The sequence below is a fragment of the Etheostoma cragini genome, chromosome 10 (assembly GCF_013103735.1).
Source record: "Etheostoma cragini isolate CJK2018 chromosome 10, CSU_Ecrag_1.0, whole genome shotgun sequence".
Taxonomy (NCBI): Eukaryota; Metazoa; Chordata; class Actinopteri; order Perciformes; family Percidae; genus Etheostoma; species Etheostoma cragini.
In genome coordinates, this window is record NC_048416.1 from 3,954,054 (window position 1) to 3,979,517 (window position 25,464).

Here is a 25,464-nt window from a genome sequence, read left to right on the forward strand (position 1 = left end):
GTGGTACTGAAAGGAAAATGAACACTGAGCGAAAGTACATAGGAGGGCTACAAATGACAATTCATGATTAGTATTTCTTCAAAATATTAATGTGTACAATTTTTTGGGCATTTTGGCCTTCAATTGGCAGTTGCAGACAGGAGAGGGGGGAGAGAGAAAGAGGAAAGACATTAAGCAAAGACCCGCTGTGGTAAAAACATATCCTTAGGGCAAACCCTCTACCAGGTGAGCTACCAGGGTTAATTTTCTAGTTTGTATTCACAGAGTTATATTGCTAAAAAAAAAATAGGATTATTTTTTGGGGCTTTTCCCTTTATTAAAGTGACAGTGGATGGACATTAAAAGGGGAGAGAGATGGGGGATGACTAGCAGCAAAGGGCCGCAGGTTGGATTCTAACACTCCTACTACGTGAGCTACAGGCCGCCCCTACATTGCTAAATAAGGGGATGGATATGGAAGAAGAAAAATGACCTCCTAATGAGCAAGATTTCAAATCACTGCGTAGCTGCTGCACCCCCCCGGTGCGTTCCATGCACACGCTAAAGAGTGATTTTGACAGCCTGTTTCAGGCTTAGGAAAAATCTGAAATTGTCTTTGTGAAAACTGGAGATGTGTCCTACAGTATGAGTGCCGTTTGTCATCACATCTATTTCAACATTTCCCTCCATCTCTCTTTCCTCCTTTCTTTAGCCCTCTGTCTTCTGCTCCCTCTGTCACTTCCTCTCTTCTTGTACAACGTTCAATAGTCATAAATCAACGTTGCAGCGTGTTTCTCTGAAAACACGAGACATTTATGAATAATAAATGGCTGCTCCTTATTACTTATTGACATCTTATGTCATATTAGATTAAATGAAGGGGATAAAAAGGACTTGCAGGGTGTCATTATGATCATATTATGTTCTCCACTGGTAAGTAGATGCTTCTTTTCAATTAGATGAAGGGGAGATTTCTACTTCCCATTTGCTATTTACGTTTCATGACATACTGAAGTGTCTTATTGCACATTTTGAAAGCTCCTTGAGAAAAAAGTTGGATTTTTGGGGAAACAAAAAAGTGAAACGCCACAATTCACATTTAAACAAATAGCAGCTGTCATGAAAACAGAGAAAAGAAGACATGGCATAGGCCATCCAGCACCTGATTGGCTTACTTTTGTCCATATAATAATATAACAAGGGTTAAGGATGACATGACTAGATCATTTACTGAGTGATTATGTTCCGTCACACATTGTTTTTGTGTTTTTTCGACAAGCCTGGCCAGGACCAGTCAAAGACTGATGGCAGTATTAATGTTAATTTATAAAAGGAAACGCAAAATTGAGAATTTTATAAAGCTGTAGGACAGATTCCATAGGGCCTTACATTAAGTCAGTGCTAAAAGCTAACTGTCAGCCCAAACATGACCTTTTTTAGTCTAAGATATGGTCAAATAAACTTAAAAATTCCAATAAGGGAAATATTTGTACAATAATTTTGTTTCTTTTTTTAAACACCAAAATACAACCGTACTTCTGAATTTCACTTTCTCTCTTTCCACAGGCTAAGATTACATTAATTACCAAAAACGCACTTCCTTTAAACTTGACAGGAACAAAATAAAGTCCCCAAAACAGCCTTTCATAGTCTTTCCAAAGTTCTAACCCAGATTTTTAACCCAATTAAGCTAGTATCTACCTTTTAACCCTCATGTTTCCTATATCGTGATCTTTTTAACTACCCAAAATAACATGATTGATTCCACACAATGCTCTTTGGCAAGAGCAAATCTCTACTTTCATTAATTTTGGGGTGTCTCATTTAATTTTATAACATTTGAAAAATTAAAATGAAGTGGTTTTGAAATAGTATTAAGTAATAGTTGACATATTCCAGTCTGTGATTTTTCATCTACATCCATTCCTTTAATTTTTGTCTAAATAATTCCTAATTTCTTCTTTTCTAACTCAAACATTAGGTAGAATTTCTTATAAATGACGTTTATTGACCATAAATTCCCCAAATGACTTTAAAACTAAAGTTAATAAGTTAATGTTACGTAGTGTTGAAAACGTCAAATGAAGTGACAAACATTGAAAAAAAGCATCAAAAGTGTTGAAAAGAGGGACAAAAACAGAAGAAAAAGTTAAAAACATTGATGAAAAAGCCTCAACAGAAGTGTTGGTTTTCAATTTCAATGGGGAAGACAACACAAGGGTTAAAAAAGAAGAAGATCTGTGATGTCGTATTATGTTTTTTCACCTCGGAGATGAATCTCTCGTCACAAATACAGCCAGACGCCATTTTTAATGTAGATGATGGAAATAAAATCTAACTTTTTGTGACGTATTATACAAATGTCTAATCTGTCATTTGATGCCTTTTGGAGATTTTTCTATCTTTTTCTTGGCTTCCTTATGCACATTAATACAAATTTTGACCCGGGGTGCCCAAACTTTAGAGCCCCGGTGGACATACATGTAAACGTTATGGGGTGTACTTTTTGCAATGCACCCAGTGGCAAACAGGGGTAACAATCATCAACACTGGTTTGGTGGAAATTAATCCTGTGAATGCTATTTGCCTGATTTTTGTTCACTGGCAACGTTTTCTCAAGTAAAGCTGAGCTACAAATTAGCACAGCAGCATTTATAGGGGGTAAATGGGTTACTGGTGGGGGGACACTGGGTTCCGGTGTCATAGTCCAGTGTATATAGATTTGAGTTTAAACCACACAAAGCCACTTTTACTTGCATTTTTGGAAATATGTTGTTTTGTTTTTTTGAAGGCCATTGGAATATCTTGACAGCTGCTTCATCAATCGGAATTCACATTACTGCTTCAGGAAATCAGAAATAAATAAAAAGTCTTAATTGGTGATATGATGTATTACCTGCGCACACACGTAGAGGTAGTGAAGCGGACATTCCCCTCTCTTTTTCTATTTTGCTCCCTTTCCCCTTCGCTGAATCGCCCTAAATATTTTAAATGAGAATCTAATCTTGAATTTAAGAAAATCAAATTATGATCATGAGGACATTAACCCATTAATTGTCAAGAACATTGGTATGCCTGTCATTTTCACATTAGGGCTCAAATGACTTAGCCTGGTAGTACTAAACTCTGGCGCATTTCATGTGTTCAGAAAGGCAATTGGAATATCTTGACAGCTGCTTCATCAATCAGATTTCACATTAGTGCTTCAGGAAATGGAATTTGCGGGATAACTTTGGATGAAACTAAAATATATTGCGGCTGTAACGCCCTTTTTGAAGCACTCTGTTCATAGAAGCAGTGAATATGCATATGAAATACAGGTGGCAGGGGACCTTTAAGACAATAATGACCATTTGTTTAAGGTAAGGTAAAGGGACTATGTTTTCAGTTAAATGTCAATACAGTAAAAACACTGCGTCTCTGGTTTCTGTATTAAATTAAGAACACAATATTTTCTTATTTCTTGGAAACAGCGTTGGCTGGATCGAGCTTTTTTGCCAGACTCCATCTTTACCAGGCAAGATGTAGGCATTATATACCAAATATTGAGTTTATATCACAAATTAATGAGATAGAGTCTCTAAATAGCGTTCTGCCGTGCAATCCACCAGTATACTGTACCTGTCCACTCCCTGGCAGTAAGTGAGTGCTTTCTTACAAATGCAAACACACACAGTCTTCACTTTCATCTGCTGTATTTTCCCTCCTTCTGCAATATCATACCATTTCTTATTGCCTGTGAAATACTGTTAATAATTTATTTGCAAGATCCATTCTCGGCTGTTTCTTAAAGCCAGATGGAGTCAGAACTGTGATATGTTCTTCCACTCAAGTCATCATGCTGTACAACACACTGATCTGTTCTCACTGTCCAGTCAAAAAAAAGCTTGAAAAAGTCAAAGGGGAAAACTTTCCCTTTTTGACAAGAACTGTGCAACAGTGTAAAAGCCATTTTGTAATCCATTTCTGGAGATGCTCACCTCTTCAAAAGGGAACAGTGCCAACTCATTTTTGCACTGCAGACTCAGGGAATTAAACGAGGAGAGGAGAAAATAGTTGCGTTTCATGAGGCCAAATCCCCGAGCACGACTAGACTGGATGAGCTTCAGGACACACGTTGACATTATGTTTCATTTCAATAACAACGCCTCTGTGAAGTTGACTACCTTAACAATATCCCAATGGGAAACACATTCACTCTCTCACCCACACACACTCACACACACACACACACACACCATGTTCCACTTTGTTTTTTTACATATAGTTAATCTACATTCATTCATTCTCTATACCTTGAATATAACACTAACTTTTAACCTTAAAAAACAAAGGTTTAAAGGAATTCCCTGTTTTTTCTATGAGCAGAAGCACACACACATACACACACACACACACACACACACACACACACACACACACACACACTTCATTCTCCCTGATATTCCCTCTGCATCCAATTTTAAAACCTGCTCTATTGACACTACAATGTTCCATTGGGACCCTAAAGAAACCGCGTGTAGGCAAGATTTATTGCGCACACACACTGCGATAAGAAAATGTGTTTATCACACACTTGAACACCCGAAAATGATACATTATAATGCACACCCACCAAGAAATATACACAGCAAACACACCCTCTCACACATACAGCGTGCACACTCTTTCACTCAGAGAAACACACACAATGAAATACAGTGCAGTGGAATATTTGTGTCGTGTTGCGCGCACACATGCACACACAAACATAGTTGCAGGGGGGAAGGAACCTATTTAAATGCTAAGTAAGCGGCCTCTCCCTTTTGGGGTGATGTGATTATACAGCCGATCTCATAAGCAATGCTTCACAACTGGATTTGCACATGTAGAACTTAATTACAAGAGGCCTTGCTTCTCTCTGTGTGTCGTATTCATGAGAGAATATCTATTGAGAGAGGGGGGGATTGACGCTATTACCTCGCTTTTGTGTGTGTGTTTGCGAAGCCAGTCTATCAGCAGTTTAGCCGAGATTAATGTTTACATAAACAGGTTATGGCTCAGTTGCCAGATTCTCTTTTTGAACTCTCTCTTTTGTCATCCCCCCCCCCCCCCCTTCTCTCCTTCCCTAGCCTTTGTTTGAACGCGTATTGCATTCGCTCACACACTGCAACATTTTGCTGATCGAAATAAGCTGCAGTGAGAAGACAAAATGGGGAAAATGAAGAGTAAGCAAAGAAAATGACATTAGTGAAAAAATAGTTTCCATCTTAATGTTTCCCATCCCGATAGGCCGGCATCACCAAATGGTGGGTCGCGGTTTCGGATGTAATACACGACTGTCCAAAACTGCTCCCATAGGTTGCATGTTCAAGCAGCAATTACGACGCATCTCTACGTCGCCCTCTTGAGGCCAGAGTATATACGACGGGAGCAAAGCAGAAAGTAATGCGAAAAGAGCCCTTATAATAATTCTCATTCACATTGTCATGTGACAATAAAACAAATTATTATCATATTATTTTAGTGAGAAATATCTACAAATATCTAATGCTGGGGAAATCTGTTCATGTTTTTTTACGTGGTTCTGGATTTCGGAATATCTGATTTTCTTTTGGTCGGGCGGGCTCTAACATGAACCCCCCTTTTTATTGGATTTGATCTTTGAGAAAGATACTTCCTGAATGTAGCGGAGTCTGAACACACCAGACAACAGACAAAAGGCACAAAAAAAGCAGCAAGCGGACAATCCACATGTAACATCATAGGCCAAATCGATCATGGTCTGTCGCTGAATCAATGCAGAATCGCCCAAGTCCAATCAATGCAATGATTAATTCCAACGGCCCTACTACACACATATTTCTGTAACTACACTTACCGATACTTCACTATTATAATCTAACTTTGGGGCTTGAATGAACCGGCCTAAGTCTCTTTACTTACCTCATAATCCCATTTTTTTCATGGCCAGAGACGTACATTGAGTTCTGCAACGTGCTGATCTGAGACACATTATCCCTGAAAACCACAAAACCGGCAACCAGAGCACAGAGAGCACCTTCTGGCAGCAAAACACACAATTTGAGCAAAAGTCTTCAGACTGTGGCACTCTCAGAGGCACCAGAGTAGGTGCCAGTGTGGACTCTCTGGCTCGAGAGGAGGTGCAGTCCAGCATTATAATGTTCCAGCTGCAGTCAACAAAGAGTACGCAGATAAACTTGTTTTCCAAATTGCATGTTGTCCAACAATAAGCCGCTGCAGCCTACAGCCTATATTTAAATTCAGTCATGATGGCTGTAAAGAAAAAAGAAGGCAATTGTCAGTATCAATCAAACTATCCATGTAAAAGTACCCGTATGAAAGTGTAGCACTCGGGTCCAAAGAAACCAGAAACCATGTTGTATCTCTTCTCCTCCCCTTTAATAAAGCCATGGCTGTTGTGTAGACAGGCTGACAGAGATAAATGGAGAGAGAAGAAGAAGAAGTGTGAGGGAGGAGGATAGAAAAAGCCTCCATTGTTTCTTATTTTCAAATGCCAGCACAAACGCAGAAAGTGTGAGAAAATAGAACATAATTCAGTCTGAATCAAATCCCTATAGTGGAACCTGGGACATGTTCTCATAAAGCTATAAATGATTGTGTGCAACAACATTTAGAAAGTTGACTCTGTGCCTTGACACACACTCTCAGCTCTTCCCTCAAAAGACTTCTGAATAAGCAAATGTTCTATCATTGGCACTTAACTGTAGGGTTGGGATTCCATTTCTTCATTCCAATTCTTTTAGGGGTGGAGAAATGGGTCACATGCTTATTTCACAAATAAAAGGAACATTTTATTTTCGCCATGGCTTCAACACAACAAGCGCCTGACTGCTTACGTAAACCAAAACCTATATTATTCACATATTAAAGCGTTGATCGAATTTGAAGCCAAAATCCTAACAACGATTTCCAAACAATTCCAATAAAACGATTCTACTAATTCTACTTTTGAAATGATTCCAAGTAGGAATCGGTTCTCGATGCCCAACCCTACTTAACTGGCTGTGACTGTGCCGTGCCGGGTGGCTTTAATCACTTCACTGTTGATTTGAATCCATTCAAACTGGCTGTGACATGTACAATCCCTGTTGATTAGTTGTAGCCAACTTTGATCTTCGGCACGTTACTGAGACATCCAAGACATCTGATAGGAAGTCAAACTGTGTAGGGTCTGAACTGCAGAAATTGAGTCATGTTTAACCAGGGTGATAACCTTCAGTTCTAAACCAGTAAACTAATCAATCCTGAAAGGACAGAAGCAGCCACGACTACTGTATGTAAGCTTTGTCTAGAAGTCACTTTTTACTTTTAAAAAGTTACAAAGGCTGTGTCTCACTTTACATTCATTCATTCAGATCACTGAGAAGCGAGCCTCATTTACAATGTCATCGAGTCAGAAAGTGCAATCATAGAAATATAGAAAGACAATCAAAAATTCAGACTTGGAAAATTATTTGATAAATACATGCGGTCCTTATGGCATAATCAGCCTGCAACCTTCAACACTCACTGGATCGGTTGAGTTTAAAGTAGCTGGGATGAGGATCAGCACCTCTAAATCTGAGGCCATGGTTCTCAGCGGGAAACCTTCTTCAGCTAGGGAAATAGTCCTTTCCCAGAGTGAAGGAGTTTAAATACCTTGGGGTCTTGTTCGTGAGTGAGGGGAGAATAGGTGCAGCGAGTGCAGCATTACATTCAATTTAGAGAGCTGAGCCAGAAGGCAAAGCTCTCGATCTAGCGGTCATATTTGGTTCCTACCCTCTTCTGTGGCCACGAAGACTGGGTCATGACCGAAAGGGCCGCAAATGGATTTCTCCGAAGGGGGGCTGGCGTCTCCCTTAGAGATAGGGTGAGAAGCTCAGTCATCCACGAGGAGCTCGGAACAGAGCTGCTGCTCATTCATGGTTCGGGCATCTGGTAAGGATGCCTCCTGGGCGCCTCCCTAGGGAGGTGTTCCAGGCACGTCCAGCTGAGAGGAGGCCTCAAGGAAGACCCAGGACTAGGTGGAGAGATTATATCTCCAACCTAGCCTGCGATCGCCTCAGGATCCCTAAGTCAAAGATGGTTACAATGACTCGGGAAGGGAAGTATGGGATCCCCTGCTGGTGCTGCTGCCCCCGCGACACAACATCGGATAAGCGGACGAAGATGGATGGATGGATTTGGAAAATAGTGATGCAAAAGAAAATACAATTATGTACTTACTGTATGTAGTCATAGTTGCTAATTTGAGTACATGATACGTTACAACACATTCATACCCCCATTGTGTAAATTATGTCACTTAGCCATGTGCCTTTTGCCAGTTGCAGTTGAAACAGCCAACCCCAAACTATACAAATGTAAATTAGACAGTCGGATAAAAAAAAAGAAAAGCCAGTTTACATTTTGGCGGGCGACAAAAGGCGCTAATGATGAATTTCCCCAACATGTTGCAATTCATCATTAACAGAAGAAGCAGTGGTCAAATGTTGGGATCATCTTTTCCAACAATCACGTAACAGCCATACACCATTTGAGACAACACTACCATGTCTAAATTCACCCATGACAAAAATGACAGCATAGTTTACACAGTATAGTACACAGTGTACTCACGCTACACAGTGTACTCGCGGAAGTATCCAAATTGAGCAGACAGCAATAGTCTGTATCAGAGATGTGGATGTGTATCAACACTACCACATCTGACTGAAAACTTTAAAGGTCCAATGGCATAAAGATTTCCCTTTATGAAGTATTTCAACATTAATATGCGTTCCCCCAGCCTGCCTATTGTTCCCCAGTGGCTAGAAATTGGGATAAGTGTAAACCGAGCCCTGGGTGTCCTGCTCCGCCTCTGAGAAAATCAAAGCTCAGATGGGCTGATCTGGAATCTTGCTCCTTATGAGGTCATAAGGGGAAAGGTTACCTCCCCTTTCTCTGCTTTCCCTGCCCAGAGAATTTGGCCAACCCGTGAGAGAGAGACATCATGGCTTTCAAATGAACGAAGTGGCAGTTGGTCAAGGCTGCACCCCCAACCTCCACCTTGCCCCCCCTCCCTCCTCCTCAATAGCTACAGATTCAAAAATAGCACATACTAAGGAAAGCTCATTGTGGAACTGGCTCTAGTGGCTGTGATCCTGCACCAAGGCTGAATTTTGGGAAAGAGACTTCCGATAGAGTATTAGGGGACCACTACGGTCTATATAAAATAGACTTCAGATACAGTATTAGGGGACCACTAAGGTCGATATAAAAGAGACTTTAGATACAGTATTAGGGGACCACTAAGGTCTATATAAAAGAGACTTCAGATTTGCTATTAGGGGACCACTAAGGTCTATATAAAAGAGACTTCAGATATGGTATTAAGGGACCACTAAGGTCAATAAAAAAAAAAATTTTAAAAAAAGGATTCACCACATGCCTTTGACTCTAACACAGGTGACATGTGGCTTCACCTTCACTTGGAATAACTTGAATCATTCCGACTACAGCCATGGAAAAGTAGCTCTGACCCAGATAGTACAGTACACTGACGGTAAACATGAGTGGATCTATGACTGAAATTGTTGGACTGAATGTAGATAACCATCCAGGACTATGATACGTAGTATGCGGTCCTGGATCAGGGCTAGAGGATAACGTGACGATGATAATGAAAAAATTTTATTTTGGTTAACACACATAATAGAAACTATTATTTCCCATAATTTGCCAAGGTAGCTAGCCAAAAAAAGGAAAAGGCTTAAGCCAAGGCTTATTTATGCCTATCCTAAAATCCCTATTGAATCACCAAGAAATCCAGCAAAATTAAATGAAACTAAACACTTGAGTACAATCCTAGTAATTTTACATTTTAATCAAATTACTACATAACCCTTAACTATTTTAGATTTCAAAGCTTTTTTCGAAAGTCAACTGAGACATACACAAGTTAATTCCACAATTTAACCCCCAAAACTGAAACACACGCATTTGACTGCACAGGCCATTGGACAGACATAAAATGACTTGTTTTGTCAATTAGGTTTTGGAATTCGGCTTTACTAGGGATTTGTTGGTCTTGAGGCCTTGACTCAAGCCTTAATAACCAAAACTCAAGACTTACTTGTGAAATGCAAAACAATGACTCTGTAATTGGATATATAGCGTGCTGTCCTGAAATATGTGTCATGGAGAGCAAAGATTTCATATATATATATATAAAAAAGCATGACATACCTTTTTGACTAGTTTTCTACCTCCCGGGCAGCTTATTGTGTCAAAAAATTCTCTTGCAGTCAAAACTTGCTTGAGATACTTAATCCATAACAGTGAATGTTTTGTGTTCAATTCAACTATTTCTTTGCATGACAATGTAGCTACTAGCAAGGACTGATCTAAAAAGCTCTTCCTGTTGGTGCATTCAGGGACACTCTGTCATCTGAATTTTGAATGTCTCCTTCTTCTTGATGTTTTTTGGCAGATGACAGACAAAGATAATGTTTGGTTCTTCTTGACATGTTTGGAATGTTTAACTATAAAACTCTAAAAAATAATCTAAAAGTCTCAACATTGCTATGTTATATCTTTTAATAAGTAGATTAATTAAATATCTGTTAGGTTGGTTCTACAGTTAAAGCATTCCACGTTCTGTAGCCTCTTTCCTGAACATTGCATCTCTCTGTTCTGTATTTTTATATTTTATAATGAATTCTAAACACAAATGAAATGTTTTTGAACAACAACCTATATTACATGTTGGCTTACAGTTTTTCTTAGCTCAACAACCATTAGTTGTCAGATGTCAGAGCATCCTTGACTGCATCATTTAATCACAACTGCAGTACCATACCACAATATCTCATCTCCAGCATTGGATATGGAAGAAAACAGAAGGTTGCCAGTCACGTCAAGTACAGTAAAGACCTCTTTTTCCGCAGTGTGGGGATGTGTGTCACCTGTAACACACACACACATTATGAGCAAAATACCAGCCAAATCACTTCTGTAAAAATGGTGTGGGAAACCAAATAGAATCAGCAGATAAACGTGTCGAATCAGTTTTGCAGGACGCTGATCTTTGCCATATTACGGCTGCTGTTTTAGCAGGCTGGGGCTGTACTGTTGCTGCTGTGTACACTATTGCTCTATTTGATCAGAATCCATAGGGATTGGCCTGTCGGACCGTGTTAAGTCAACTACGGATAGGCCATGCACACTGGTAGATGTGCTGAAGGCTGAACTGGAGAGTCACAATGAGGAGGAGGGGGGTGGGGTGCAAGGGGCAAGAAGATACAAGAAAGGGACAGGAAAAATAGATAAACAGGGATACAAGTGGAACAGATGCTTAGAGTCTATTGTTCTACTTCTTATACTATATAATTTTGATGTTATTCCCTTTACACTCAGTGTTTAGCTGGGTTTAGTACTTAATACTAAAGATTACTGTCACAGCAAAAGGCTTTAAAATTACACTGACATTTACATAACTGATTCCTAGGACATCTTTCACATGGGGTTTTTATGCAATATCTAAGTCTGGGTTGTTTACACATTTTGTTCAGGTAAGTTTACTTAGTTTTAATTTGGTTAATTCCATTCAACATAATGAAATTCAACAGCACCACAAGCCTCCAAAAAAACTTCAAATTAATCAATCTTGAAATACTAAATACAAAAAACTGAGAATGGTAACACGAGTACAATGATCATGATTAGACAATCTGTCCAATCTGAGTTTTCTGTCGCACGACTAAAACAACTGTTGAACGTGTACATGCACCAAAACAAGTTCCTTCCCGAAGCTATTTTGAAGCAGCACCGTTGCTCTGTCCAGTGCTTAGCGCCAGCCAAGACAATTGTGATTGGTTTAAAGCCATCCCAATAAACCAGAGTACTTTTTTCTCCCATCCCGGAACGCTGTGTGGTCTAGCCAGACCCTCCTCCAGACCCGCGCTGTGAAGGAAGGTGCCAGACTAAAAGCACTCTGAATTGCCATTCCTTCAGCCTTTTTCTTTAAACCAAGACTGCCATCTCGTGGGCTCAGAAAATAAAGAAAATGGTTCGTGAAGCTTCCTTCGGCCATCAATAACGATCACCAAAGTCATTAGGATGTATCCATATTTCAATGGATTCGACCATCTATATACGTACAAATCTTTTTGCCAATCTATCTGGAATATGTTGAGAAATTTCAGTGGATAAGGGAAAGTGTTAACTGTTAAAGTAAGGGGATGGGAGGCCATAGCGCCACACCAATAACATGGCTGAAAAACAATTGGTGACCTTGTTTTTGTCTAGAGAGGACAGTCATTATTGAACTACAAGACTTTTTTAGGAAAGCCTAATCACGGGTTGTTGTCAGCTGTTTGATTAAATGACAAATACTGCTATTTTTCTTAAAAGGACAGTTTTACATGTGCGTGTACAGCATTCACTTGTTTACCTATCAACTGTGAATATGATTTCTTATTAAACTTTGAAAAAAAAATATCCTTTTATATCTCTTCTTATGTTATTGCCCAGTGTGCGTTAGCATGCTCTGTTGAGTCCGGATTAGCTGAGGTGTGATGTGTCCCTTACAGGCACAGGAATGGCCCTGCCCCCATAACTACTTATGTGTGTTTCTGTTTGATGGGTGTAGAATACCGCTCTGAACACCTTACCCCTGCATTCCCACCATCACCATCCACACCAACCAACCAACACACAAGGTCAAAAAACATTGGATTTAATAATTATACTTGGTAAATTAGTGTACTGTTGGATGCAAGAGCTCTGTTTAACCCCAGAAGACCTCACACAATGGGAAACAATCCAAATTCACAACGACAACAAAATCTCCATTGTTCTGGGCATGCACAAAGTTTTTTGGACAGATGGGGTTTAAATGCAGGACAGTGTTTGTTTTTAGTCTGAACAAATGTAACTCCAAAAAGCCGGCAGCAGGAACAATATTTGGGTATTGCTCCGTTGTCAAGGTTTCTTCAACTTTTCAACCCAGGGCTCAGAAGAAAAATGTCTTCTCACTCTGGGATCAAGTCTCATTACAGCATATTGCCTCTTTTGTCAAGTGACGACACGCTAGGAGGCCGGCGACCAGAATGTCTTACACAAGGACAGTTAATAGCTGCAATCTAGACCCTGTGACGATGAGTAATGTTGCGAGGGACACTGGTTTCTACTTTCAGGGAGGAGAAACATTAAACTTTGTAGCTGTGTACCACAAAAATGACACTCTGTGAAAAATATGTGTTAATACTGAAGCCTGAAGGGTAGAAAGTGTGTTTTCCCTTTGGAGACAGGGCTGAAAGCCAATCACATCCATACCTACTTCTAGGACTGCTTGATTATGGAAAAGAAATCACAATTAATTTGGTCAATATTGAAATCACGATTGTTAAAGGACAATTCCAACGCAAAATGAAGCTAGGGGTTAATAACACATGGGTATCAAGTTGACAGTGCTCTGGGATATGTTTTGGTGCTAATTAACTTGTAACACTAGTAGTCGGGGCCCTGAGAAGTAAAAAGAAATAGCTATTTCTATACCACCAACGTGGCTCACAATAGCACCACACTTCCATGGTAGCATAATGAAGGTCCCTACATGTAAACTGAAGCATTGAGAACTTTCGTAGCACGTAGTTAGACTGGTCATGACTTCCCAAGATATCGCCTGCTCCGACTTTCCATCGTTCTGACCATACATCTCGTCTTTTTTGGATCACCTCCTGTATTCAAAATCTGAATCAGCAATAACAAGGAAAATTACTTTTGTCTAGCTTATTAACACATTTCAATGTATATCTCACCTAATCCAGACAATCTCTGCGCCGGTTTGTGGGCCGTTTAGTGTTCCAAATTCCCCGTAACATAACCCCATTTCCATCAGGAGAAACTTTGTTGCAGATAAGCAAATATTTATTAGACTCCATCATTAAATATGTTTTAAAGGTCCCGTGACATGGTGCTTTCTGGATGCTTTTATATAGACCTTAGTGGTCCCCTAATACTGTATCTGAAGTCTCTTTTATATAGACCTTAGTGGTCCCCTAATACTGTATCTGAAGTCTTTTTTATATAGACCTAAGTGGTCCCCTAATACTGTATCTGAAGTCTCTTTTATTTAGACCTTAGTGGTCCCCTAATACCGTATCTGAAGTCTCAGCGGGCAAAGCAGAGAAAGGAGAGGTTACCTTGCCCCTTATGACCTCATAAGGGGCAGGATTCTGCAGGATACCCAGAATACCCAGGATACCCCCCGATGGAGCCTAGACACTGGTGATGGTGAAGAGGGAACCCAGAGACTGAACAAAAGAGCTGTCTGTCAGAAAGGAACTCAGGTTGCTGTGGTTGACGATGCCCGGAGGAGGACAGGGAGGAAGAGGGTTGCACTTTTGCCTGAAAAGACAGCTGATAGCAAGGAGAGTAGACATTTAAAGCAGGATGTCATGCTGTGATGGGATCATGAATTGCATGGCCAATTCTGGTTGATTTTAGGGAGGGATGGCGGTGATTGTTTATTTAGAAGTGTTCCTGAAGGAATTTGCGCTGAGCTTCATTTGTACAGGTCCTATCCCCTGATCAATGAACTATCCTAATCTATGTATTTGGCACATACTGTATGGTCAGAACAATGAGATGCCGGAGCAGAGGGTTTATTTTTTTAGAAACAAAGGGACGTCGGACTAGTGGGCTTTAGGACCAAAGAGAACTTTTGGGTTATTGAGTGGGTCGGAACATGGAGGGTTGGAGAATTGGGCAGTCCCCACTGTGTTGAGGACTAAACCTCTGTCTTTGAGGGCCACGCTACCATGTGAGCTGCCCAGTCTGTCTTTGTGATCGAAAATCTAAAATGTGACCAAACTATAATTAATGCAGAGCCCTACCTACATCATAACAAGAACTTTTTACATTTGTGTTGAGGTTTGTTGATCAAAGTCAGAGTTGGGTCAGCCCTATGTTCCCACAGCCCAATTGTCCCACAGCCCTGTGTTCCCACAGTCCAATGGGCCAGAGCTCAATTTCCCACAGCCCAATGATCCCACAGCCCTGTTACCACAGCCCAATGGTCCCACAGCCCTATGTTCCCACAGCCCTATGTTCCCACAGCCCAATAGTCCCACAGCCCCATGTTCCCACAGCCCAATGGTCCCACAGCCCTATGTTCCCACAGCCCTATGTTGCCACATCCCAATGATCCCACAGCCCAATGGTCCCACAGCCCTATATACCCACAGCCCAATGGTCCCACAGCCCTATGTTCCCACAGACCAATGGTCTCACAGCCCTATGTTCCCACAGCCCTATGTTCCCACAGCCCAATGGTCCGAAAGCCCTATGTTCCCACAGCCCATTGGTCTGTGGGAATGTTCCCAAATTTCTGAGATTTTTCTTAGAATTAGGGTTAGGGTGCCTGACCCAAAATTGGGAGAAAGGGGGATAATATCTGATGAAAATTTAGGCAAAAGGAAATGTGGGAATACAGGGCCTAACTAATCCTTTCATTGAAAAAAAATATTTCTTAGAAATATGAGGGTGCCCAGATAGCTCAGTTGGCAGAGCGGGGGCCCATATATAGAGGTCTGCTCCTTGACGCGGCGGGCCCGGCTTTGACTCTGACCTGCAGCCCTTTGCTGCATGTCATTCCCCCCTCTCTCTCCCCTTTCCTGTCTTCAGCTGTCCAGTCAAATAAAGGCCTGAAAATGCCCAAAAGTAATCTTCAAAAAAAGAAATATAGGAACATAGGACTATGGGAACAAAGGCACTCTCCCATCAGCGCTAATACACACAAACACACTTGGATGTTGTCATATGGAGTACACCAACCTTCAACTGGATGATCTTTGTTCAAACCCTCATGTCAGCAGACATCCACCCTGCTGACTATGAGCAAGACAGTGAATCACTCAACTATTATCAGCTGCAGGGCTATTTGAGCGGAGTCTGACCTCCACAGATTAGAACTGAGCTACAGGCACCATAACAATCATTAGAATGATCGTAGCGGCATTAGGCTGTTAGTAGAACCCAATATTGCAGGTTTTGTAGATTTGCCAGGAATAGCAACTGACCAGCATGTTCTCATGACCCATTTGTTTCAAAAGCTACTAAAAGTCAAGCACTGTAATTCGTAAGCATTCAATGTTTTTTTCGCTGTATGCACCACATTGACGGCGGATGCATAAAATTGTGGCTGGCCGTAAAGAGAGGTGGTTGGGATGGATGGGTGGGTAGGTTTAAAAACACAGGACTTTCAAGCAAGGGAGCCAAGTTAGCTTCCTGGGGGAAACCATAGACTTTCATCCAGGAAATGCATATACCTTGGGAGTGTTTCAATCCAAACCACAATCTTTTTCCTAATCTTAACTTCAGCAAGTTCTTTCGCATAACACAAAAATAAAGACTCTTTGATCATTTCAGCATGCAGCGACGTTAAATTATCCGAGCATATCACAGAAGTGTGAGGATTTCTACATTGTATGGCATCACTTTGATCAAAATTGCTCTTTGAAATTTTGCAACACATAAGTCATAATAGTATCACCACTTACCAGGCGGCATGCGACTGATCAGAGGTTTCTATGTAAACCAGAAGTCGTAGAATCAGGGTCTCAGAGAACCACAGCGCTCCAAAAGAAACTCGGTTTAAATAAGCAGAGATTCATATTTTAGGTTTCTCAATAAAAAGACTTTAGCTTTATCTTTATGGAGATTACACAAAGGCATATGAGTGAATGTCAGCTGTCAGTTCCAAAGACAAACCTCACAGCAAATGCCAAAATTGGGTGTGCTGAGGTTCAAAAAAGTCTGTCATGGAAATGGCAGTTAGAAACAAACTTAGCAAAAGCAGTATCCAGTAGTTGCCAGTCATAGACAAGTAGAGCCCTACCGATATGTTGGTGGGCCAATATTATTTGCTGATATTAGGCATTTCCCAATCTATTGGTATCTGCATTTATAAAGGCAGATAAAAAGAAAATGTTAAGATATATACAGTATGTGTTTTTTTAAATTTTCATTTATTTATATATTTTTATTTCATTAATTAATTAATAGTTTTTAATTTATTTATAGATTTATTTATTTGGCATTACAAATGATTCTGATAAATGAATATAAAAAAAACTAAAAACGGACGGTCAACGGTGTTATAAATGTGTTGGTGTTGAATATTTAAAAAATAAACTAAAAACGGACGGTCAATCGTGTTATGAGCGTTGGTGTTGCATAGTTTGTCCACCAGAGGGCGCTCTAAAACGTCCCTCTTGGCAACACTCTGATTGTTTTGTTTTTGTTATTGTGTTTTTGTTCAAAGGACTTTAAATTTCATACCTTAAGTTTTTATTTTTACATTTTATTTATCATGGTTTTATTTCAGTTAGCAGAATAGCTGGTTTGATTTGCATTGAGAGATGATTTTGTGGAAAGTTCCCCCTGCAACTCTCTAGGAATGGTGAAGGGTTTATGATGATGTGGGTGGGGGTGGTTATATTTTAATTCCAAAAGCCAAGGGAACTTTATCAGTATGCATAGTATCCAGGATCCGTTAAATAACTGGACCTTAAAAGTAAAAACCTGCCTGCCTCTATGGGAATTTAACATATGGGCGTGTATACTTATGCCCCCTGTATTTTAAGGAAAAATATTTATATATTTACAATACATTAGTCATTCACAAAGAAAATTGGTGTCCTTAAGGGTTGGATTTGTCTTCATTATTTAATTAAGGGATTAAGATAAATTTCCATAAGATGTTTTTTTTTGTATTCCTCTTTTCAGTCAGCTTAGGCAGGGGTTCCTATACTCATGAGTAGCACTGTAAGAGCATCCAAAAAGCTCCATGTCATGGGACCTTTAATGAAGTAGCATTGATCACTTTTACAGGGGGGGGGGGGGGGGGCATTTTGTTTGGGGATATAAATAATCCAGCAGAGGAAGGGATTCTTCTTTCCCTTTGCCTGCAGATTCTGGATTCATATGCACGAATCTGTTTTGTTGGGATTAGATTTTGTTTGATTGATTGAGTTGTTCTGGAGCTTTCGGTCATGTGACCACGATCGTCTTTAGCATGGAGAGTTTTCCCAGCTGACATAAAAGTGTAAATTCACACACACACACACACACACAAAAAAGGAAATTTGAATAATAAAATTACATCGGGCCAACTCAATCTGCCGAGAAAGTTCATGTGACATGAGCCAAAGCTCCAGGAGAGCTACTAAAGGTCAACAGAGATATAGGAAAAAAGAAAACTAAATAACCTAGTAAGCAATACTTTGCCTTGAGGGTAATGCTTCATTGCCGTTGTCGAGGAAACGGTTTGCATTTGGCTCTGAAGTTTTAACTTGACAGTTTTTTTTTTTACAAATTTTCAGCAAGAAACCATAAACTAGACCACAGTGATAATAATTGGTGTAAACAGGCTGAATCTACAATATTTCAAATCTACAGGAATGCAGCTTATAGCTCTTCAATAGCACCCTCCCTCCGTCTCTCTCCCTCTTTCCCTCTCTCTCTGCCGTTCATCCTGCTGTCCTCTCTCTTCCTCTCTCGTATATTTCCAGCGCCTCTCTGCGCCTTGTCATCCCTTCCGCAATTTACGGATCTGTCTCCTGTCTTCTCTCCTGTCCCCGTGTCTCTAAATCTATCGTCTGTTCTTTCTTCACCATACCTCCTCTCCTCCTTCTCCCCTTTCCCCCTTTTTCCCCCTCCCTAGCTTCCTGACCGCCTCTCCATTCTCATTCCTTCTTTCAGTTCCTCCCTCCTTTTTCCTCTGAGCAGTTGGAAGGGAAGAGAAAATCCTGCACACTGCTCTTGCTGCATCACCATTTATTGGAAATATTTATAGAAATATAACGTTTCTGCCCCTCTGGACCTTCGTCAAGAGCATTTTGAAGGTCCTAAGAGACTTTAAAGTCCACCTGAATAAGTGGTCATAGTCTTTTTTTGTCCAACGCACCTGCACAGAATTGTTTGGATGTGGACATTTTTTTTCTTTAAAAAGTACTCCAAAGTACCACTTTTATTTTTTGTTTGTTCTGTGAAGCACTTTGTAACACGGAGTTTGAAAAGTGCTTCATAAATAAAGATAATGTTACTATTTTTAACCCTCATGTTGTCCTCGGGCCAAATTGACTCATTTTCCTATGTCAATGTTCTTTTTCACTACCCAAAATAACATGAACACAACGCTCTTTGGCAAGTACAAATCTCTACTTGTATTAAATTTGGGGTGTCTTATTCAATTTTATAGTATTTAAAAAAAAATTGAAGTGGTTTTGAAATAGTATTGAGTAAAAGTTGACATTTTCCAGTCTGTGATTATCCATCAACATCCATTTCTTTAATTTTAGTCTAAACAACTCCTAATTTCTGCTTTTCTACCTCAAACATAAGGTATTATTTCCTATAAATGAGGTTTATTGACCATAAATTATAAAAATAACTGTAAAACTAAAGTTAATAGTGTGACAAACATTTAACACAAGCGTCAAAAGTGATGAAATAAGGGACAAAAAGATGAGAAAAAGTTAAAAACATCGTGAAAATAAAGCCTCAACAAAAGTGTTGATTTTTAATTTTGACGGAAGGACAACACAAGGGTTAAAATGTTTCAATACAACAAGAAACACATTTCCCAAGGCCGTTTTGTCAAATAACTTTTTTCTCAGACACTGAGCCAGAAATCTCCACTTCAGTAGCACTTCCACACCCCCACCAATTGTATTGGATCCAGGGCTATAGTCAAGACCACCTTTGCCGAGTCAAAGACAAGTGCATGACAAGGACTAGTCGAGTCCAAGTCAAGACCGAGTCCAAAAAGGTTCGAGTCCAAGTCAAGAGAGTCCAGATAAAGGAAAAAGGTCTTATGAATGACAGTTTTGAGACAATACTTTTGGGTTTCACTTTCAATCAACATGACAAAGACACCTGGACTCGGTCAAGACCAAAAGCCATATTTGGCCGAGTCCGAGTCCAAATACTAGCAAGTCCGAGACAAGTCCGAGACCATGGTAGGACCACGGTCTTGAATCCGGACTTGAGTCTAAGATCAGCACTAGTCGAGTCCATGTCAAAGCCGAGTCCAAGGAGGTTCGAGTCCAAGACAGAACCGAGTCCAAGGAAAGACCGAGTCCACAAAGGTTTGAGTCCAAGTCAAGACCGAGTCCAGGACAGAAACTTATAAAGAAATTTATACTATGGTTAGAACCAATATCATCTATATTGTGGTTACTTACTTTTGCTCTATTATTTAATTTCATAAGATTATATTTAATTTCACATCACTTCTTCACTTACATTGCAATATTTTTGATCTATGGCCACCTAACTTTACTTAACAATATCTTTTATATAATGCTACTTTACATTCATTCAATACTTTTTCTTTTACTGTAGAAAACTGCGGCTGTAACAAGGGAATTTCCCCATTGTGGGATGAATAAAGTGTTATGTAATATAATCTAATAATGCATCATTTGCACATTTGAACATAATACTGTAGAAAACTTGTAAAACAAAAATGATTGTCTTAAAATAAGTAATATTCTTGAGACATTTCATGGTGATACTGTGTAGTTATTCCAGCAGATATTAAACTGACATGTTCACAAATTCATTTCTGCGTATGAGCCCTAAATGTTCATTTATCTTTGATGTCTTTGTATAGTGGTATTTACTTTTTACTGTCTCAATTTCAATTTTTTAAAGTACTCTTTGTATTTGAATTGTATTCTTTTTGTACAGCACTTTGATTTAAAGCGCTCTATAATTAAATGTATTATTGTTATTGTTATAGTTAAAAATGTTACCCAGGGTTGGAGCCTTCTCCTGTCTCCTGTCCTCTCTCTTTCCTCTCTTTTCTCTCTTCTTCTCCCACCCCCGCATGCCAGCTGTAACCTCCCCCTCCCTCCCTCCCTCCATCCCTCCCTCTCTCCCTCCCCACCCTGGTAATAGATGGCCGGTGTTGGTCAGTGTGACGGAGTCATTCTGCTGCCAGTCCATCTACCTTCTGCTCAGATCTATACGAAGGCAGCTTCACAATATAAATCAACATACACACACACACACACACACACACACACACACACACACACACACACACACACACACACACACACACACACACACAGCCATACACACACCATCCGCCTGCAATAGGGGCTCAGCCCCCCTCCGTGCTGACGATTGATGCGCACCTTGTTGCTAAACGGCCGAGATAATTAAACCCCACGCATCCCTCCTGTGTGTGTATGTGTGTGTGCAGGTGTGTGGGTGTTTGTCTGTGTGTGTGTGTGTGTCCGTCCTGTGGATGCATTGTTGCACACACATACACGATTAGACGACACACATCCGCTCTGCCTTCCTCTCTGCTCACACACACCATTACACTACAAACATACACACGCGCACTTTATGTCGTTGCCCTTGCATTCCTACACACAAACACACAATCTCTCTTTCTTCACACACACTCACACACTCACAGAAAAGAGAGAGGGAGGGAAGGAGAGAAAGCACCTGCTGGGCTGTAAAGCACTCGGACAAACGGCGTCTCTGTTTCCAAAGACTTGAACAAATGGGAAAATTATACAGTGGAACCAAAACGGCACCCTTTCACCCAAAGGTGCTTCACCCCCAACCGGCTGAAGGGAATTTGTTAAAGCAAGTTTGCACTTTTTTATTATAAAAGTACAGTGTGTGTCTATGTTTGTACGCATGCACACACATAGGAAAATTGACTCTCAGTAAACTGCCTGTTTTAATGTAAGGGTTATGGTTACATATGGAGAATAATGAAGCAGATGAGTGTATGTGAAGGCCTACTGTACAGTGGATAACTGGACGGGCCTAAAGGGCCCAGGGGCCCCTGGAGCAGGGCCTCTGTTAGCATTTCTTGGTGTGAAAGTCATTGAAGCAACTCCAAAGCCAGGAAACAACCACACATTTGTTTTTGTCTATATGCCGACCTTTCACCCCGATGACTTTTCAGACCAATTAAATTAAATCCTGAGAGTCTCGCTAGTTGTCTCCATCGTTCGGTGTAAAGGTGGTCAAAACACTCAGTCCAGGTCAGTTTTAATTCCCGACTCAACGTTCAACGTGTTTTTATATTTTTGTAAATTTTACGTTGTGGCGGTGAAATCTTATTGTTTGGGACTCAAACCTCTGTGACATTATGACAGATTGAAACCATCTCACATCTGAACAAAGACTTCCAGAGTCTAGTGTATAGTATAGGAATAAGTGGCGGCTATGGCTCAGTGGTAGAGCTGCCAATTGGAAGGTTGGTAGTTCAATCCCTGGCCTTGCAGTCCCATGTCAAAGTGTCCTTCACTTTCCCGAGATCAGTAATATCTCGCGAGCAGGTGGCACCTTGTATGGCAGCCTTGGCCACAGTGTATGAATACTGTATGTGTACTATGTAAAAGGACTATGAGTAGTCATAAAGACTAGAAATATTTTCTCAGACGCTGAGCCAGAAATCTCCACTTCAGTAGCACTTCCACACCCCCACCGATTGTATTGGATCCAGGGCTATAGTCAAGACCACCTTTGTCGAGTCCAAGACAAGGACTAGTGGAGTCCAAGTCAAGACCGAGTCCAAAAAGGTTCGAGTCCAAGTCAAGACAGAGTCCAGATAAAGGAAAAAGGTCTTGTGAATGGCCGTGTTGTGACAATCATTCTGGGTTTCACTTTCCCTCCAATATTATTATCAACATGATAAAGACACCTGGACTCGTTCAAGACCAAAAGCCATATTTGGCAAGACCAGTGGCCGGGACCGAGACAAGTCCGAGTCCAAATACTAGCAAGTCCGAGACAAATCCGAGACCATGGTAGGACCACGGTCAAATTTGACCCGCTTTCAACAAGTTTCTATGTCACAAATATTGGTTTCTGGCAATCAAACTGCCAAAAGAAATAATGTGGCTAATTCCATACAAGTAATAGGTGAAAATCAGTGAAATCACATCTCTACTTTCATTGAATTTGGTTGTTTTCGTTCAATTGTTTAGCATTTGAAGAAGAAAATTGTAAAAGAAGGTGTAAAAAAGTGATAAATATGTCGGAAAAAGCTTCGAAAAAGTGGAGAGAAAATCAACGGGGAAAGCAACAAAAGTTATGAAAGAGACAACTAAAACGTTGAAAAATAGGCTTCATTTTAAATTTTAAAGCAAAATAAATAAATAGTTGCATGGTCGACGGGGAAAACAACACAAAGGTTAAAAAAGGAACCTGAGGGATTAACACAAGGCAACAAAAAGGACCCATTCAAATATTTTTCCGCATAGTTTTCTGCATTTTCAAGCTGACTTTTGATGTGTTTATTTTGCATTGCATCTCTAGCACATCGTGCCCCCCCCCCCCCCCCCCCCCCCCCCCCTCCGAGGGAATGCCTTTCACCCATGATGCCCAGCTTTTAGCGCACTCATGTTACTTCCCACACACACGCATGCAATCTGATGAATGAATGATGAGCAGCCTATTGGCCTTAGAGGGAGTTTGAGGTCAGAAATCAAAACGTCAAAGTCTTGGAACACTGCTGTATTTCTCGGCTTCTTGCTAATTCATGGACACACACACACACACAGACACACACACACACACACACACACACACACACACACACACACGCTCACTCTCTCGTTCTCACTCGTGCGTAAAAACGCTCCATCCGCCACTCGGTCTCTCACCTCTCACATCCACCGACAGAACAGGCGCGCGCACACATTCGAGCGCATAACTCAGCATATCTCTGTCTTCCTCTCTCACATGCACGCAGGCACACACACACTCCTCGTACACAAGCAGCCCTCGAAGTAAACTCATTGCTCGGGCGCGCGTGACATCCTCTTACCTGGCGTTTTTTTTTCTTGTTTTCTTTGGAGAAACTAATCCAGAATCCAAGCCACGCGGATGAAGACGACACAATCTTGACCAGTCGTAAAGGTTGGCAGCAAATAATAATCCCACCTCTGGCTCTGTCCTCGCGTGTCTTCTCCAGCCAGTAAATCGGATCTCCGAATGAAATGATAGAGGTCGTTTTTTCTCCTCCTCTCTCTCTCCTTTCACAAATATATAAAATCTAAAAGCGGGAAGTCTTGGCTGCGCAAAGAATATGATCCGCTCTCCTTCTCTCTCCGTGTCTCTCTCCCTTCTTGTCCAAGATGTTTGAAGTCTACTCTGCTCCGGTTAACCGCAGTTACGCATCGTCTCCTCTCTCTTTCCTGTCCTCCGCCCTATGTCTCTCCCACTCCGCTCTTCCCGGGACGGGGGATGTGAGACAGAGACACGGAGGTCCACCTCTTATGTCCCAGCTGTTCTGTCTCCGTCTCTGTCCGGGCACTGGTGTGGAAGAGTCGCTCTACTTCGGCGCGGCCAAAAATAACTTCCAATCTCCAAACAGCAATCCCGCGGAACGCAATCGCACTTTAGTAATCCCTTATGAAAATCTTAAAATAATGATTTTTTATTTTACAGTCAAACTGCTGTGGCAATTATGAGTTTTATAACCATTCTTAATGTCTTTTACGACTTTGCTATGGTGCCCTGTAATATTCCTACAGGGGCTTTAATGCAGTGCTGGTACTCAGTGTTAGTGCGTAATATTGTATATACAATGCTGAATGTGACTCTTTAACATGCATTTACACTTTTTATATGGAGAGTAGAAATTTGTAAGTACACGTTAGAAGTATTATAAATTGGATTGCAGGATACTGGGCAGAAAAGTCGAGATGATGACTAGATGAATAGTCCCGCTTGAATCAATCCAAATGTTTGAAAAGGCTCAAAAAGTCGCTGCAGTGCACAGAAATCCCCCCCCCACACACACACACACAAGTCCAAGTTTGCCGGCTGATAACGCCCGACAGTCAATCAACCAACCAATCAATCAGCTGATCGATTAAAGCAACCAGTCCATAGCCCCAGACACAGGTTGGTGATATAAAATGCAAGGTCCAGGTCTCGGTTTGTCCTAATCCATGAGAAAAGACATTTCTGGAAATGAGAGCCCACCCGTGTTCTCCATTTCTCTCTCTCTCTCTTCCGTTTTCTGTCCTCTCTCTCTTTCTCTCTCTCTCTCTCGCTTTCTCTAGAAATACGTCTCTTTCTTCTCTGGATCCCTAGGTGCACTTTCTGCCAAAAATCACTGACAAAAAGTCCACTTGAAATCACTTTTGCGAAGTCCTTTTTTCTGCCCTCCGCACAAGGAGCAGAAGCGAAATCTTCTTTTGGCTTCACCTCCAAACCGAGTGGGAAAGAGGGGTACGAGAAGGGGCGTGGGGGGGGGGAGAGGATCTTTAAATCTCGCCGCTTTTAGCTGCAGAACAGACGATGGAGAGAAGAAGATGTGTGGAGGAAAGAGTCCGCTGCTGTGATTAAACCGGAAAAGAGATTAAAAAAATCAGATGCGCTTCTTCTTTTTTTTTCCCCTTCTAGAAATAAAACACTTGCTGCCTTTATTCGTTTAGCTCAGACACT

At 40.8% G+C, this 25,464-nt stretch overlaps 1 protein-coding gene and 1 long non-coding RNA gene across 5 annotated transcripts in view; one reads left to right on the forward strand and one right to left on the reverse strand.

Moving 5' to 3' along the window:
- Positions 1 to 24,038, reverse strand: part of il1rapl2 (interleukin 1 receptor accessory protein-like 2) — a 464,615-nt gene extending 440,577 nt beyond the window's left edge. For all 4 annotated transcript variants that reach the window (XM_034882944.1, XM_034882941.1, XM_034882942.1 and 1 more), the window contains exon 1: positions 23,837 to 24,038. The gene's annotated coding sequence lies outside the window, so the exon portion shown is untranslated. The remainder of the gene's footprint in view (positions 1 to 23,836) is intronic.
- Positions 1,318 to 18,835, forward strand: LOC117951297. Its single transcript, XR_004658136.1, has 3 exons — positions 1,318 to 1,393; positions 1,459 to 1,468; positions 18,824 to 18,835. It is a non-coding gene; the product is annotated as an uncharacterized LOC117951297 (long non-coding RNA).
- Positions 24,039 to 25,464: the final 1,426 nt, after the last annotated feature.